The following is a 17934-nucleotide window of genomic DNA, read 5'->3' as shown; positions in this document are numbered from 1 at the left end:
GGGGGTGATAGTACGACAAAAAATGAACTTATGTCTATATCCTCTTGTTTTCGAGATACAGAGCGACAAAATAAAATTTTTTAAATAGTATTTTTAAGAAAATTTCCAGACGGTGCGAAATATTTTTATGAAATTTGGTATTCCGGGGTTCTTAAGGACGCCAAATACGCTGGTCTAATTATTTTTTGGATATTTCATGGAGGACGCTAATTACGCTACATTCTTATTACATTTTATGTTCTAATTTTTTTTAGGTTAGGATTTTTTACCATTCGGGTTCCAATTTCTAATGTACAATTTTATTTTCTAAAAATGTACTCTTGTTAGAACTTCCTAATGTGGACGGTTTTCGAGAAAAAAGGCTTTTAATTGAACTCTTACAATATTACGGTGAAGCAAATAAATGACTTTTCTCAAAGTAGGCTTATGTCAAAACTTATTGATGGATGTCTCATAAACAATGCATACATTCTTAGTAATATTTTAAACTCTAATTAACTTTATATCAAAGTTTTAGTGATTGTTAGTGACTGTAGTTAGTAATGACTAATTACAGTCATTATCAAATCTTATTTTTTGTCGTACTATCACCCCCTGAATTTACGGGAGGTCTTTCTGAAACACCCTGTAGGTATATATTATGTATATCTTAGTCTTTGCATTCCAAAGTGGTTTACAGATGATAATTAAGAAGTAAAGGTAATATCGTTGAAATCAAATAAAATTTTCTTTATCGTTGTTTCTTTAGAAATCATTTTATGAGTAGTGAAATTACTTATTTTAAATTTATTAATTTTAAATGGGTAACAGAATATTTAATTGCATAAGTGAAAGTTGTGCCTATAACAAAAGCGGAAATAGCAAATAACATGCATTAAAGCTATTAAATTATTAAAAACTGTGTGTTAATAAATGAAATACACGTTATAAGATTTATCAACAATTTTAAATATTTTACAAGAAACTTGAAATGTGACTTTCAAGTTTTTCTTAAAAGGTACAATATATCTAGCATGGAAACGGCATCTCTTTCCATTTCTAGTCTCATCAATAACATGAAAAATACAAGCGTCCTATCGTTTTGAAATTCAATGATGTTGGCTCAGGTGATCCGCAACAAATTGTTAATGCTTTTTCTCTCTGAAACGAATATCTTATTTTTGTTATTTATCGCGTTTGTCACGACATATGTTATTAGAACATGCTTGCATTATATTGCGGACACAAATTTATGTTGAATATACAATATACATAAACATGAAAGATTGAAGGATTCAAAAAATAATTATTCAAGATTAATTTCAATATGAATTGAAAATGTGTTGCTTTGATTCTAACATTTAATTTAATGTTTCTGTAATTCGACGAATAGAAGACGATATTCATTTATATAAAAAAATATTACCGTTCTAAAATATTCAAATTGGAACTATTTAAAGATAGTGTAAGAGATATGATAAACTTAAATTGCAAATAAGCAAATGATGATCCGTTTCATTTATTACTTATAAAAAAGTTTTTTTTTAAATGAAACTTATCTTAATTCATGGTTAATATCTAATGGATAATATTTAATCAAATGTTTGGACCCAATATTAATAAATAATATAGACATTTAGAATAACTGAATAAAAAATTAGCTTACATTGTGAATAACAAGCATAATTCTTATGTGCAACTTTAAATAGTTCGAAATAATACAAAAAGGATTACGTCATATAACAACAAAAGATGCAATATGATCCAAAAACGGACTAGCAAGTGTGTTACTGGAACTGAAACGATTCAATATCATGTAAGAAATGAGGTAAAATTATTAGAAGATATCGGAAATAATATTGACAATTTACCTGTCGATATTGAGCAAATCAATTGTATATTCGTATAATAAGGAACTAAACCCACAAAAATCACATTTTAACAAGATTAAAATATAAACTGAGAATAGAAAATCATATCAAATCTAACATCTCATTAATAAAAACCAATGTTATTAATTTATGACGCCGCAATCTAACACTTTCAAAAAAATTGGTTTTAAGTAAAAGTTTAAATTACTTCGTAATACCTAAAAATATACTTAAAATAGATATACAAGGTGATTCGGACTAATCCAAAATATTTTTTTGAATGTACAGGGACTCTTTACACTTCTGCACGGCACTGAAAACTGGTCCACTGTAAAACCTGACTGCGCAAGAAATTTAAAAAAAATCATAACAAACAGAAAAATGATTGAATTTTGTAATTTTTTTTTTCAATCTGCTCTAGAATATGTACCTTTTCTTTTCAGAGAGATAGATATATTTTTTAATTTTTAATAAGAAAGTTATAACAAAAAATCAAATTTTTAATCGTTAATTTTAATGATTTAACAAAATTAAATTTCTGAAATCTTCCCTTAACTTCTAGCCTCCCTAACTCTGTTAATTTTAATAGTACAAGAAAAAGCTAAGAGACCATTTTTATGTAGAATTGTCTGCTTTACAACTTTCATGAAAAACTTTTTTTTCTAGCTCTTACCCTTTTTGAGTTATCTTGAAAAAGCCCTTTGTTTTATCTTTTTCCACCCTTGGCCGGGGGTTGAACAAAAAATTACTCTCACTTATTGTTATAATATACCTTAAACTAACTCATATCAAAAATTCAGCCAAGTTGACAAAATTTCGATTTAAAGGCTTAGTTAATTGGACTAAGATGTTGTCTTGCTTCACCATAAATTAAAACGATCGCCATCAACTCCGAGTTGCTATACACATAAGCTATTTTTGCCTCTTGAAAAACTAATGGAAACACTATTCGGAATCACCTGGGTCACGTGGAGAGAGAGCGCATTGCGTACAGCGCACAACGCGAATGACGCTAGAGATTACAGTACCCCAGCGATGTAATGGTTGTAAATACTAAACTTCAATAAACTTTTTTTCGGAAACAAAGATTTTACAATATTTTTTTTACGATATTGACTCCATCGCATCTATTCCCAATTTTTTTCTGGACAAGTTGTGAATCACCGTGTTTAACTATAGAAGGAACTGCTAAAATAATACCACTAAATATAGCTAATGAATACAGAACTGATCAAAACATATACAGGGTGATTCAATATTGAGTACAAAGAATTTAGTGGCGTATTTATGAGGTCAAAATAAGAATTTTTTCCTATAAACGTGTGTCCACAAATGCTTAGTTTTTGATATACAGGGAGTCAAAGTTTTTTATTTTTTCAATTTTTTAGGAATAATAATTTCCAAATAGATTTGAATGTACGCATAAAAATTGGGGTTTATTAAGATGGTAAATTTAAATATGTCATTGCTTTTGACGCTGCTTGTAGAGGGCGCCACCTATGTATTCTTTATACTGAATTATAAATCAGCCTGTATAAAAAAATAACCTATAGATAAAAGAAATACCAATAATTTAAAAAAAAAAATAATTTGAAAATTTTTCCAGAAGATAAAAAATTGACAATTTCATTAATGAAAGGTATTATATAACATTGAAACAAGATCCTAGTAAATCTAAAAGATCCTAGAAAATAATAATTATGCACCACTACAGAGCCTTCATAAATACAGGGTTGGTATCGGAAAATTCCCTAAATCTGGGCGTCACTATTATTCGTTCACAATGAACAATAACAAACCGTTACGTCTATGCTCAAAATAATGCGATCGCTGATTAGTTGAATAGAATCGCATGAAATATTACACCAATCACAACCGGTGAAACGGAACGTTGTGTTTTAACGTAACCTTGAACTTACTGTTTTAATAATTATATTAAATTAATTTTAGCGAAACTAAATTGACATCATGAAGGAAATAAAAATACTGTTCCAAACAAAATTACTGGTCACATGGCTTGTAATCATTTATGTATAAGAAAAAATACATAGGGAATAAAAGATTATTAAATTCACATTACAGCAAATCCCATTTTTATGGTTTATCAGAAATTCACAAACAAGATGTTGCCGTGGTATTTTTTCTTTTGATTATCAAAATAGGTATTGGGGTTGTTTTATTCTTTATTTATTTTACATTTATTTTTAATCACAAGAAAATCACACATAAACGGCAGCTTTTCGTCGTGAGAGCGGGTCGTACGTTAGGAAGCAGCTAGCTAAAATTGTATATACAGTATGGTGTTAAATTAGGGCGCCACGTAACTTATGAGTGTAAGATATCTAGTTGTATTCTGCAAAGTTACGAAAGTCAGAACACTTCATAAAATTAGGGTTTTACTGAGACTCTGATATTTATTAGTCACATATACAGGGTGAGTGACAATAAGTGAGAAAAAATAAAAAAAACAAAAATATTTATTCTAAATCTCAGACCAATGGTTATTCGCTTCAGACAAATATAAGAACATTTTATAAAGAAATAATTCGTATTAGTGAAATCAGATATATAATACCTACGAAAGGATGATTGGGTTATAAAGTGATTAATTTAATATTCCAAGCGATTATTAATTTGAGAAACAATATGTAATTAGGATAAAGAACACGTTTATGTTATTGGAGTTACTCCAAATCTCGCTTATTCATAGTACTATGCTTTAGCGTAACAATTTCATATTTTAAATAAACATATTATTTATAGATATTTATAAATGCGTGCATTGAGTATGTTTCATCAAAAAATTATTATAACGCTTATATAAAAATTTATGTAGGTAATATGTATTTCTGTCTTACTTTGACTAATTCATAAAAGGATAGAGAGTATAAAAAAAGTTCTTATCTGTCCTGGCGGCTTCTCGATGAAATGGTCGAGTCCTGTGGATGGAGGAAAATGGCGACGTCAGGTCCTAAATTGGGTGGAGCGGTATATCTGCGCCTAGATTGGGACTCGGGAACTGGAGAAACAGCACGGAAGACGTTTTCCACTTAGAATTTAAATTAAAAAAAACCATATTGCCCTCAATTCTGGCCCATCCTTAAATTTTAGTTTGTCCTTAAATTTAGCCTGTCCGTAAATTTAACCTGTCCGTTAATCTCTAAAAATATGGAGGAAAAAAAAATAATTAAACCCCATCCCTAACGTTCTTTTTCTTTGGGAAGATAATAAACAAAACTTAAACTCACCTTTTTAAAAGAGATTTGTAGGACTAAGAAGAAAAAGTATGTACAAAAAAAACTGGAGCTTGGCTGCAGATGTTAGTTACACAATCGGATGTCTTGAAGAGGCTGAGTTCAATTTCTTGGGATACTATCGGTAGACATCGAGGAGTGAATGGCGTGGATTTTTCGTGTGCAATTTTCAGATCCCCAAATGTAGGAAGATTGGTGGTTTATAACCCGCACACCTTATCCCATCGCCTACTAAAATTCAACTCCCTGCTCGATTCTCCGAGAACTCGAAGGTTCTGGTACCACGGAAGTACTTTGATTTGGTGGGGGTAACATTTCCGGAATAAACGATTGATGATCTCGGCAACCAGAAATACAAATACAGATGGTAGATATATGTGGCACTCAATACCTGATGAATGGGACTGTTAAATAAGAAGATTTATTTGATGGTAAGTATTTGGTAGTTAGTAATTAGTAATTAACCTTTTTTCTTTTTGTAGGTAACTTGCTATATTACTGTAAACCGAAGAAATATATGGATTCATATAAATTGTGAGCCAGTTTTAAACAAATGCACCTACATCATCTTTTATTTAAAGTTGTGGTATTCTAATGTAGATAATATATATATTTTTATATTGTTATTACCGTTACCTGTATAAGTATTTTCCATTAAATTTTACAATATTACTTATCAAGTATTTTAATTTTCCTGCTACCTTATTACATTGTAATTGTAAAATTAGTTATTCATAAAGTAATTAATATGATTTTACAAATTTTAAGTACTTTTCTGCCGGTAGTAATTTTAAATGTTACACCGTCTCATTAAGACCTTGTTAGCTCTATTAATCCATCTTGCAATAAACTGACTAAATATTTATTAGACCTTTTTCTAAAAAACATAAAATATTGTTTAGAAAAACTTTGATATAACAATTTCAATACAAATCATTTAATGGTGAGTTTTCATGGAGTAGCCTATTTACTAATGTTCCTGTAGATAAATTATTATTAAACGTCGTCAAAAGCAAATTACAAAACGATATGAACTTAAAAAACAGATCAAAATTAAATACTGAAATTAGAGTATAATGAAATTACTTAGTGTACAAAAGCAACATATTTTCAACCAAAAGATGATTTATATCAATAAAATTTCGGAATTTACTTATGGAATGCTTTGAAAACAACTTCCAAGGCTTATCTGAAAGAATTGGCAATGGATATCAAATATGTTCACTAAAAGAGTTATACAAATCAGTGTCGGGGATGCCTCCGCGAGAGGAATTGTTGCAAGGGACTGTCCGCAGAGAACTTAGTTCTAGACAGTCGTCTATGCCACCTCAACTCGGAAATCGGCATCTATACCATCGCTTATGCAGATCTCACGATACTGATTAGTGGAAAATTCGAAGGGCTTATTTGCCAAAGAATGCAAACAACCCTAAGAGCTATTTAAAAGTGGTGTGAGGACCATGCCCAGCTCCCCTAAACACTACGTTAAGCTTTACATCTGATGTAAAATACCTAGGGATCACACTTGATGTAAAGCTAACATGGAATCTTCATTTTGAAAGAAGATGTAAAAAGGCATACATATCCTATGAGCTGTCTAACTGGAGCTACGCGAACAACACCCACCATAAGAATGGGGGTAATACTGTGTCTGCCACTTCTGAATATCTATCTAAGAGAAGTGGCCTTGACAACTATGCTTCGCCTCAAGAACGTTGGTTTCAACCGGATGTAGTATGCGGAGAAGTTAGGAGTCGCCTATGGAACGAGGTCGTCAAGAAGATGCCCCTTCTGCAGGCAGACACTAACAGTATTTATCCCCGGTTTGCGTTCGACAAACCCTACACCGTATTCATTAAGAGACAGGAGGAGACCGCCCGCGAAGATGTAATTAACGTCTTCACAGACCGATCAAAAAGATTCTAGATCTTTGCATATCCGATATCAATGGTTAATGGATAGGCATGCTACCGTGATACAAACAGAATTACCAGGTATAACCATAGCCGCTAAAGAAATCGCTCGTAGGCACACTGCAGGTAAAACCATTACAATCTACACAGATCGTAGACAAGCACTACTGATCTTACGTAATCATAAGATAATGACTAGGACAGTATGGGAATGCCACCAAGCACTGGTCGTGGCCTCGGCTTCCAACAGCATATACGTATGCTGGGTTAAGGAACACGAGCGCTGCAATGACAATAAAGAAGCTGACAAGCTAGCCAGGAGTGCATCGGGCCTTAATATTTCTGGACCCGATCCCTCCAGTGTGCTTCCGGAGTCAGCACTCGCTGAAATTATCAAGGAAAACACCCACAAGGAATTTATGAAACGGTGGCATGAAAAAAATAGCTGCCATTTTGCTAAGGAGTTCTTAGAATACCCTAGCAATGATACAATCAAAAATTACCTGGCTAAATCTCCGTCTGGTGACTGGTATTCAAACTAGACACTGTTGGCTAAGGAAGCACCTTTACAATATGAGGAAGTGTGAAACACCTCTTTGAAGGGGTTGTGAACAGGAAGACGAGACAGTACTACATGTGCTATGCGATTGTTCTGCCGCATGCCGCCTCGTCAGGAAGAGAATTCGTATTGGGAGAGCGTTGACCTTCTATGGCCTACATTAGGGAGATCCCTCTGAGCAATGTCACCACCTTTTTCTCTGTAATAGATTGGTTAGCGGCTCAGGTGGATTGATCTCCTAATGGGAGGAAGTACAAGGGGCCCAATGGGGTGTAATTGCTGTAGCTCCCTAGAATTCCAGATTCCAAAATTGGGAATAGATAATGAAAATTTTAAAAACTACATCTGCAATATACCTTGTGAATGTAGTAAACATTATGTCGGTGAAAATTTAAGGCCTTTAAATGTTAGAATCGGAGAACATCGGGAATATATTAGAAAGTACGTTAAAAATAAAACTAAAAAAAGTCAGCATTTATTTTGCTAAACGGTGATACATATATTTCAAATCATTTATTAAATTTTAATAGTTGTTGGTAATATCTCTATGAAGATAGAGACACAAAACAAAAAAGAAACTGTCACAGGTGACTTTAAGTCAACTTGAGTTTCGAAAACAGGCAAATGACCCGCACCGTATATTAATTTCATTCTTTCAGTAATTATATAAAGAAATACTGAATTTTCACGTCGGTAATTGTAAATATACTACAATCTATTCTGTAAATGTGCGGTATAATTTTATAATTACAAAATGTTTGCAATATAATTGCATTTTTATTATTATCATGAACTTCAAATTAATTTTAAAACATTTATGAATATATCCATATACAAAGTACATATATTTGTAAAATTATTAACATTTTTTCAGTGAATAAATAATTACAGGCAATATCAATATAGTGATGTTATTTGAATTTACATTTCTGAAAACTTAAAATTATATATGTATAGTTCCACTACAACTTCCGCTGCATTCGATTCCGTTTCACAGTAAATTACACAATATCAAACATGCCGTATTTAAACTGTTAGGTATAATTAATATTTTATGTAGTACTAAACCAACGCTTGGACCATTAGAATACGTAGTCTACAATAACAAAACCGAAAAGGATCCAAATATGAGAGGTGAGCTTATAAAATATTTACTTTGCGGATATTTAAAGCACACCTCATTTTATGTCGGAACAGAGTTTAGGATACCTCAGGGAAAATTCAATATTTAAAGTAAAGCGCTGCCCTGTGTTTCATTCAACATGAAACAATACTACTTGTTCAAGGCAATCTCATATATTATTTAAAAGAGCATTTACAGGTATTACATCACGTTTGTGTCGCATATATTTAGTTAATTCAGGACTTTATTCATAACATATATTTAATTCGCGAAATGGAATAAATATGTAAAGCGCCTAAAATATGAATTAACTGACAAATGTTTTGGGTTGCGTCTCCCTTTTGCTTCAATTATTCATCGCACAGAAAATGGGAGGGGTATTTGAATACCTAGAATATGCTGTAAGAAGGTTAGAATGGAAAAATTCGATACGAGTGGAAGATTCCGATCGCGAACGTTAGCGAGCGTGAGTAAAAAACTATATTTTCTCCACGACCAAAAAGTATGAATCAAAAACAATTAGATTAAATCTAAACAAAATAAGTAATTTATTGGGATATTTGTATTACACTATATTAATATTTATATTTATAGTGTTGGTACAATTGGTCATCGGTTGATAGCTGCACGGGTTAAGGCGTCCGTCAGTCCTTAAATCGTGTGCAAATTTCTGCCCGGGTTCGATTCCCGCGGCCGGTAGACCGTAGATTAGCTATGCTTGTACGGAGGATTGGCACCCCTCTATGCAGGTATGGTAGGGTAGAAGAATGTTGGCTTGGGTCAATGTGAGAGATTGACACCGGTTGGCATTTGGCCGCCCCCCTAATTAATGAGGTTTTCCAGGTTTCCCTCATTCCTGCACTGAATGGTGGTTAGGGTCTACCAACATAAATCGTTCCTGGGCGCAAATGCGGCATGCCTAATAATAACATGCCGCCTCCTCTCCCGCACAAGTCTCCGACTTATGGGCTAATTCTCGTAGTTAGAATGAGGAGTAGAGATAAAAATTACTGAAATTAAAAACTGGTGCATTGGAAATATTTCCTGTAATATTTTTCAAAACAGATTGATTTGTAGGGGCAGACACAACAGTCGTGTAGCATGAAGAATTGGAGGTTGAGGGGACGGTTACTAACGAATTAGATCCAGTAATTGAAGAAACTAACTGTTTTGCTATATTTACTCGATTTTGCAGAGAATTTTCTGTGTATCCGTCTGCTACTTGAGAAGACTTCCAACCTGCAGGTCATGATTAACATTTTCTTCGGAATTATTACGTTCGCTAATGGTCGTGGAGAAAGTAATATTCAATGTGTTCCAGCGAGAACGCCGTATGAACCTTTGTATGGAAAAAGTGCTTAAAAATTCTGCAAAATAGATCAGTTTTTATTTTGGGAAGTTCGCGTTTTAATATAAAACGTGATGTTGTCATGTTCACCTGCTATCCGCCAAGAACTATTAATAGTAAAGCAAAAATTTCAATGTTTAGAAGATGGCTGGAAATTTTATTAGGTTGATTTTCGCAGCTACTGGATGATTTGGAACTGTTACAAATATTCTGCTACCGTGGGATGGGGTTACTTTCAATTCTTTGACAGAAACATTGATGATCTTATTTTATATTCTTTCTTCCGACATTTCTCGAGATATTAGGCAGATATCATAATATGGCAACTCCGCATAGTTAACGCGATCATGTCTAATCGTTCCTCGGTGAACCAGTGATGTTTGGAGAGTGTACCAGGCTTTTATTTAAAAAACGATATTTTATCCCTTTTTTGAAGCCAATATAACTTCAAGCGCACAAGAGAAGCAGGCACTAGGAGTAAAATAATATATAGTCTTTGCTGTAAAACCATGTTAACCCATTAGGATATTGAAAACTGAAAAATATTGCATAGTAAATATGGCAGAAAATTTAAATATTCTGCCGTGGGGTAACTTTGGTCGGGGTAGTGGGGTAACTTTGATCGATGTAGTGGAGCAATTTTGAAAATTATCAAAGTCTGCGAAGTATCTTTAAGTAATATAAGATTTAAGTTAGGGCAACCTATTCTTAATAGAAGCTGTTATTGTTTTGCTGAAAACATTATTTAAAGAACTTACAACTGCGCAAAGAAATATTGTTATTTTTTTTTATTGCAGAATATTATATTTATATTTACTTTACATTTGTATGAGTTAAATAATATTTTTGTACCGTAAAAGATAATACTACTTTAATATATCACTAAGTTTCCAATTTCTGGTGTCTTAATGCCATTTATAAGCTCAATTTTTTTCTTGTCATTCAGTGAGATTGTTTCGGATATATATTTTTCATACCTGGGTTAAAATAAGGGGTTACTTGTCAAATATCATGAAAATTAATGAGGTGGACAAAGTAACCCCACTCGGAGTTTAACTTTGTAGTTTGTTTTAGTCTTCAAGAATTAATTTTTCAAAAACTAACATATATTTTAGCAAAAACTTTGGACGAACCGATAGCTCGGAGAAAACCGATATTGAGGTCATTTTTATAACAGATTTGAGACTAATACAAATGAAATATTATTCGAAAACTTTTTATTTTTAGCAAAGTAACCCCATCCCACGGTACTTACATTACTACTCTTACTATTATACTTTTAATGAATATAATAGTAAGAAGGTGAAGCGGTTGTTTTTGTTTGTTAGAATGTTATGTTTGTTGGGAATGTTTATTGTTTGTTGTATATTGCATGAGCACGAGTTTTTCTGTATCTGAGGATAAATCATTCACCATGTATTTAACATTAACCCCCAAATCTCCACACTTGTTTCTTGATGATCATTCGTCTTTGATATATTGTTTTTAAATTGCCCAGACTACTCCATTTAAATCGTATGGAACGGTTCTATTTGATAGCCAAAGTTAGTTGCCGATCACTGCTGTGTAGCAAAAGACGTTGAGCGAAATTGACATTTATTTCGAAACCAACAGCTGAAACTGTCCACAGAACTAAAACCTTCGGACAGTTTCAAATTTTTCCGCGAAAACGCTGGGAATGCTACTATATTCGAGTTGGGATACAAAACTGAGTTGCCTACATAAATCTAAAACAGTCAGTGTAAGTGCACGATCCGACTCATTGCCGTTCGATGCCTCGAAGTCCTTGTTTATTTAGAGGGAAATAAATCCTAAGGCTATACCGTGTGTTCTACACCATCTAAAAAACTGAAAAACTAAAGCTTTTTCCGAATTTATTGAACGAATTCCAACTTTAACCATATAGCTTTCGTTTACTTGCAGTATAGCCATATTTTGTAAAAATTTACAATAATAAATCTTTTCCCGTTCGAAACATTGTTAAAAAGTTTTCACAAGCGCACCGCTCGATAAATCCAAACTTAAAAAGCTGTGTCAAATTGGCTTAAAGACAATGATACAGATACATAGAAATAATAAAAAAATAAAACTTTCCTACAAAATCAGTGCCATCCCGAAGGTGTATCCAATATTATTAGATTGATCTTGTAGATTGTAGAGAACCGGCTGAAATGGAGAAAGACCTAAATATATATAGTAGTTGGTGATATCCAAGTATCCGTAGTAGTCGGTAATTTCAGAAAGGTGTTCCACAACCCCTACTACCTCTCTACAGAGCCACTTAAAGCGAGAATCCCGTAATACCTGCTTCCTCTTTACGAGGAAGAGGAAATTGGGGCCAATAAAGGCACCGACTCTTCTAAACACCACGCTAAGCTTTGCAATGGATGTGAAGTTTCTTGGAGTCACATTCAATGCAAAGCTAACATGGAATCTTCACTTGGAGAGATGAATAAAAAAGGCGTACATATCCTATGAGCAGTGCCGCAGAACCGTTGGTAAAACCTGAGGGATGAAACTAAAGGTAATCATGTGGATGTACACTGCCATAGTGAGGCCAATGTTGGCCTACGGAGCTGTTGTCTGATGTCCAAAAACCCAACAGACAGCAGCTCAACAGAAGCTCAGCCAGGTGCAAATAGTAACTTGCCTGAGCGTTGCAGGAGCTATGCGAACAACACCAACGTTAGCAATGGAAGTGATGCTATGTCTGCCACCCTTAGATATTTATCTAAAGGATGGCTCTGACAACTATGCTTCGCTTCAAGAACGTTGATGTTAAACCAAATGTACGATGTGGAGAAGTCAGATGTCGCCTATGGAATGAGGTCGTCAGGAAGATGCCTCTTCTGCAGACACTGATAGCATTTCTCCTCAGTTCGGGTTTGACAGATCCTACACAAGGAGGAGACCGCCAGTGAGGGTGTAATTAATATATTCTCTGGCGGATCAAAAAGAAAAGAAGGTAAAGGATGTGGGATCTATTCTAGATCCCTACACATCCGATATCAGTGGGCTATGGATGTACGTGCCACCGTGATACAAGCGGAACTGGCAGGTATAACCATAGCTGCTAAAGAAATTGCCCGTAAGCAGATAACGGGCAAAAATATCTACACAGATAGTAGGCAATTAGTACTGATCTTGCATAATCGGAAGATAATGTTCAGATCGGTATGGGAATGCCACCAAGCTCTGGTGGTGGCCTCAGCTACCAACAGCATATCTACAGGGTATTTCAGGATTATATGCAAACATTTTAAATACGAATTGGGAATCGGAAAATAAGAAAAAAGTTTCTATGGACGGAAACGATTCGTTAAGGAGTTATGGACCTTTAAAAATGGCGATCAAAATCGAGTTTTAAATTTTTATTCTCAAATTTGAAAACAGATAAAATTCTGAATTTTGGTACAGATGTTATACTGATCGAGGCCCATCTAACCAGTATTTTTTCGTTAAAATAATCTTATTTGGAACGGGTGAAATCAACAACACCCTGTATATTTTTCATGAAAACATTTGACTCGTTAGGATTTAAATTGGTGCAATACATCTTTTGGAGAGACAGATTAATTTAGAAACTTTTTCATCTCTTTCATCTTTATCATGAAATAAGTAGTTTTTGAGTAAAAAAATAAAATAAAATATTTGTTTGTATTTCAACGAGTAATCTAATTGGGTGCCCTGTCTAAATAATGAAAATGTAAGATATGAAATAAGTTCAATTTATTATAATTTTTTATTACAATCAGGTAGTAGGTCTCAGTAGATATAAAAATGATACCTGCTGACGATTAATTAATATTAATAATAATGAAAAATACTGCAACAAGTAACTGAAACATTTGTTTGACCGCCATTTTTAAACGGCCGTAACACCTTAACGAATCGTTTCCGGACATACGTCCATAGGAACTTTTTTCTTATTTTCTGATTCCCAATTCGTATTTAAAATTTTTGCATATAATCCTGAAACACCCTGTAGATATGCTGTTGGTATGGTATGCTATAACACCCTGTGTATGCTGGGTTAAGGGACACGACCAGTGCAATGGCAATAAAGAATCTGACAAGCTAGCTAGGAGGGCATCGGGTCGTACTATATTTGGACCCAGTGTGCTCTCGCTGTCAGCACTTTTTGAAATGATTAAGGAAAACACCCACAAAGAGTTTAGAACACGGTGGGATGAAATAAACAGCTGTCAATTTGCTAAGGTGTTCTTAGGATACCCCACCAAAGACACACCGTTCTGGTGACGGGTATTCAGACCAGACACTGTTGGCTAAGGAAACACCTCTACAATATGAGGAAGTGCGAAACACCCCTCTGTAGAGGTTGTGAGCAGGAAGACGGGACAGTTTTCCATGTACTCTACGAGTACTAGGAGAACGGTGGCCTTCTATGGCCTTTATTAGAGAGATCCCCCTGAGCAATGTCATCACCTTTTTCTTCTTGATAGGCTGGTTGACGGCTCAGGAGAGCTAATCTCTCACTGGGAAGATGCACAAGGGGCCCAATGGGGTCTATGTGCTTAGCTCGGTATATTGAGCTACCCTCCAAACTATTCCAGATTCCAGAATACCTGTTAGTTACGAGGATTTCGGCGTAAATGGTTGTCTTATCCAAAATATTGGCATAAGAGAAATAAATACACAATACTATCTCGCAAGAAATAAGTAATAAAAGATAATGTCAAAAAATATTTTTTCTAAACTTTCATAATCGATTATATTTCTTGAAAGAACAAAAAGTTACTATATAGATACATGGATCTCAGAATCTTTATACCTGTATTTCAAAAACACACTAATTTTATTTTTCAAGTTGCGGAGCAGCAAATCGATTTTCAAAATTCTACAATCTTCGAGATAAATTAACAAACGCAATTTTTGCAAGATTGAATATGAATAAATCAAAATCCAGTCGATATTTAAAAAATCCTGGAGCGTATAATATATTTTCAAAGAATCCGTACGCCAATGATTATTGGAACAAAATGTTAATAACCATCATTTTGTTGAACACTTATACGAAATCAACATTTCATATTACTTTTTTTCAGATATATTGCTCAAAAATCGACATAAATTTGAAAATCCAGTACCTCAGAAATTCATTATATGAAGGTTTCGTTTCTTAAAATATATCAAAGAACATCTTTATACTTACGTGAGAAAAACCTTGTATTACTGTACAAATCATATCATTTTTGCGTTAAAATTAGAAGCTTCCATCATAAGATCGGCCCACATTTCTGAAATAAGTAATTAAATCTATAAAGCAACTAATGTACAATAATCCTACATGTCAATAATTTCATTATGGCTATTTTTTTGTACCTACAATTTGTTTGCGAAAAAAAGTAATTTATATATAAAGAAAATATAAACACATTCTACTTGAGTACACATCAAGTCGACTAAGAAAGAGCGAATAACACACCCCTAGATTGCTCAGCACCATAAAGTACTAATTTTACTAACAATTAAACTAGTGCATGATGCACGCAATTAAGTATACACATCTAATTAAATTTGAATTCAATTTAACCTTCCAAACAATTACGTACGTGCATAGCAACAATTGTAAATAGGTAATTACAGCTCTGCAAAATGTTTTACCATCCATTCCATTATTCCATTATTCCATTATTTATTAAATATAAATCGTTTTCTAAATGGTTATAGCTTTAGGGTGTTGTCCCTTAGATCATTTTATGTCAAAAAGCTTTAATGGGCCAGGAGCCTAAACACACTGATTTTCAATCGTTTTTTGAAATTAAAAAAAATATATATAACAAAGTATTTTAGAAATTGAACAAATCCTTTAAATTTTTGTTCTATATACCAGTACAAATATTATTATTCAAAATACTCAGCCACTGATTGACATATACCTTCAATTAGTTAAAGAAATTGTATAGTTTTTTCAATATACAATAAACATGTGAGTAATTGTGATGATTTTTTTATTTTAACACCTTGTGATTGATTTAAAGTTTTTTCTTGAAATAGTCCACGAAACAACATTCATAAATAATGATAAATTTAAAACTCCATACATACAGTATGATTTTTATTCTGTTAGTAAAATTATCTTAATTTAGTTATATCTTAGTACTAAAACAATTATCCATCATTAATTTAACCTATCCTAACCTTTTTTTTCCGCGAGGAGAAATCCATCATGGACTTATGTTCTATTACCTCAGGTTATGCCCGGCTAAAACCCTTGTCCTCTCTTTCAACCTGGGTGTCCCGTCTTATAGACATTCATCAACATCTGGTGTTAACCGTTAGTTTTCCTACCTTCTCTTCCTTCTCTCCTTCATTCCCCTCGTTTCCAACACTGTGGCAATATAATTTCTGATGACATTCCAGTACCGGACCCCTCTCAGCATTTCGCTGATTATGTTATCCGCTGTAAGCACCACTCCGAGCTGGCCATGCAGTTCCTCCCTGCCTATCTCTCACCTTCTACACCGGAACACCGAATGACCTGGGATATCCCGTTGTCCGCACTCTATGCATTCTTCTCCTTCAGATTTCTCAATTCTACGAGTATATAGTTTGAATTACCATGACCCGAATGGAACTGGGTTAAATAATAATCCACCCTTCTTTGACCACACTCGAGCCACACCCAAATATTTAGGATACTTTTTTTGTCCACTTTGCCATCTCCCCGGTCCACCTTTCCTGCTATGTTCCCAGCGTTTTAACATGCGTGCCCATGGGCTGGGTTCCCGTCCTCCCTTTCTTTCCTCTATAGTCAGGTCAACTGGTGCGACCATCCTTCGAGTGAACCATCGCCAACATGGTTTTTCTCTTGCTACTCGAGGGTCTCCTTAGATTTGGGAGTACTGTCTGTAAGGCCCCCGTGTGCCGATCTACTTTCGCACATAATTCCGAAACATGTTTCCAAAACGTGGCATGCACGTCAAAATAGATGCCGAGGTACTTTATCGAATTTTTGGGTCGAATGCACATCTCTTGTATCACAAAATCCACCAAAGGTTTCCTCTTAAATCCATTCAGTAGAAACGCCTCAGTTTTTTTCAGCGCCAACGCTAACTTGTGGCCTTCATCCATTCGTCGACTTAATGGATGGCCCGGTCTGCTCTCCATTTCAGTTCTTCTGGGCGGTCTGCTACTACCAAAATTACAAGGTCATCGGCAAATGCCACTGTCAAAACCCTGTCTCCCATGTCCGATCTTAGTACACCATCATGCGTTCCAAAGGATAGGTCCTATTACCGAGCCCTGCGGCACCCCCATGGACATCCCAATTTCTGCCTCTGGAGAAACCTGGACTCTACGATCTTTAAAATAATCCTCCACCATCCTAACAAGATAATCTGGTATTTGTCTTCTCCTCAACTCCTGTATAATAATACTCCAGGACGCCCTATTAAATCCGTCTCTGACATTTAGCATAAAGAGAGCACACATACGATGTCTGGCTTGCCTGACAAACAAATTCCGCAGCCCTTCCGGAATCCAAACTGCCTGGGTGAGAGTCCTTCTTTTCTCGCCAATTTGATGGTGAGTCTATTCCTGATCAAGGCTTCAAACAATTTTCCCAAGGTATCCTATCGACCTATAATAGGTCGGAGCATCGATGGGGTGCTTTCCTTTCCATATTAGAGCCAATTTTGCATTTTTCCATGCATTAGGGAATTTGCCCCTAATAAGCAGGTCACTCAATTTCTCCGTCAGCGTATCGGGGATCATATCCAACAAAAAAATTTTGATTCCATATTCAGATGTAAAATTTTACGCTCTATCGACTAAACTAAAAAATACGGGTTTCTTACCTAAAAAATAGGAGTGAAAGTCAAAGACAAGGTCACCGCTAAATGTTTTTTTTTTGAAATCCTACAA

This window comes from Anoplophora glabripennis, unplaced genomic scaffold (genome assembly GCF_000390285.2).
Source record: "Anoplophora glabripennis isolate ALB-LARVAE unplaced genomic scaffold, Agla_2.0 scaffold531, whole genome shotgun sequence".
Classification (NCBI taxonomy): Eukaryota; Metazoa; Arthropoda; class Insecta; order Coleoptera; family Cerambycidae; genus Anoplophora; species Anoplophora glabripennis.
This window is presented reverse-complemented; position numbering follows the sequence as displayed.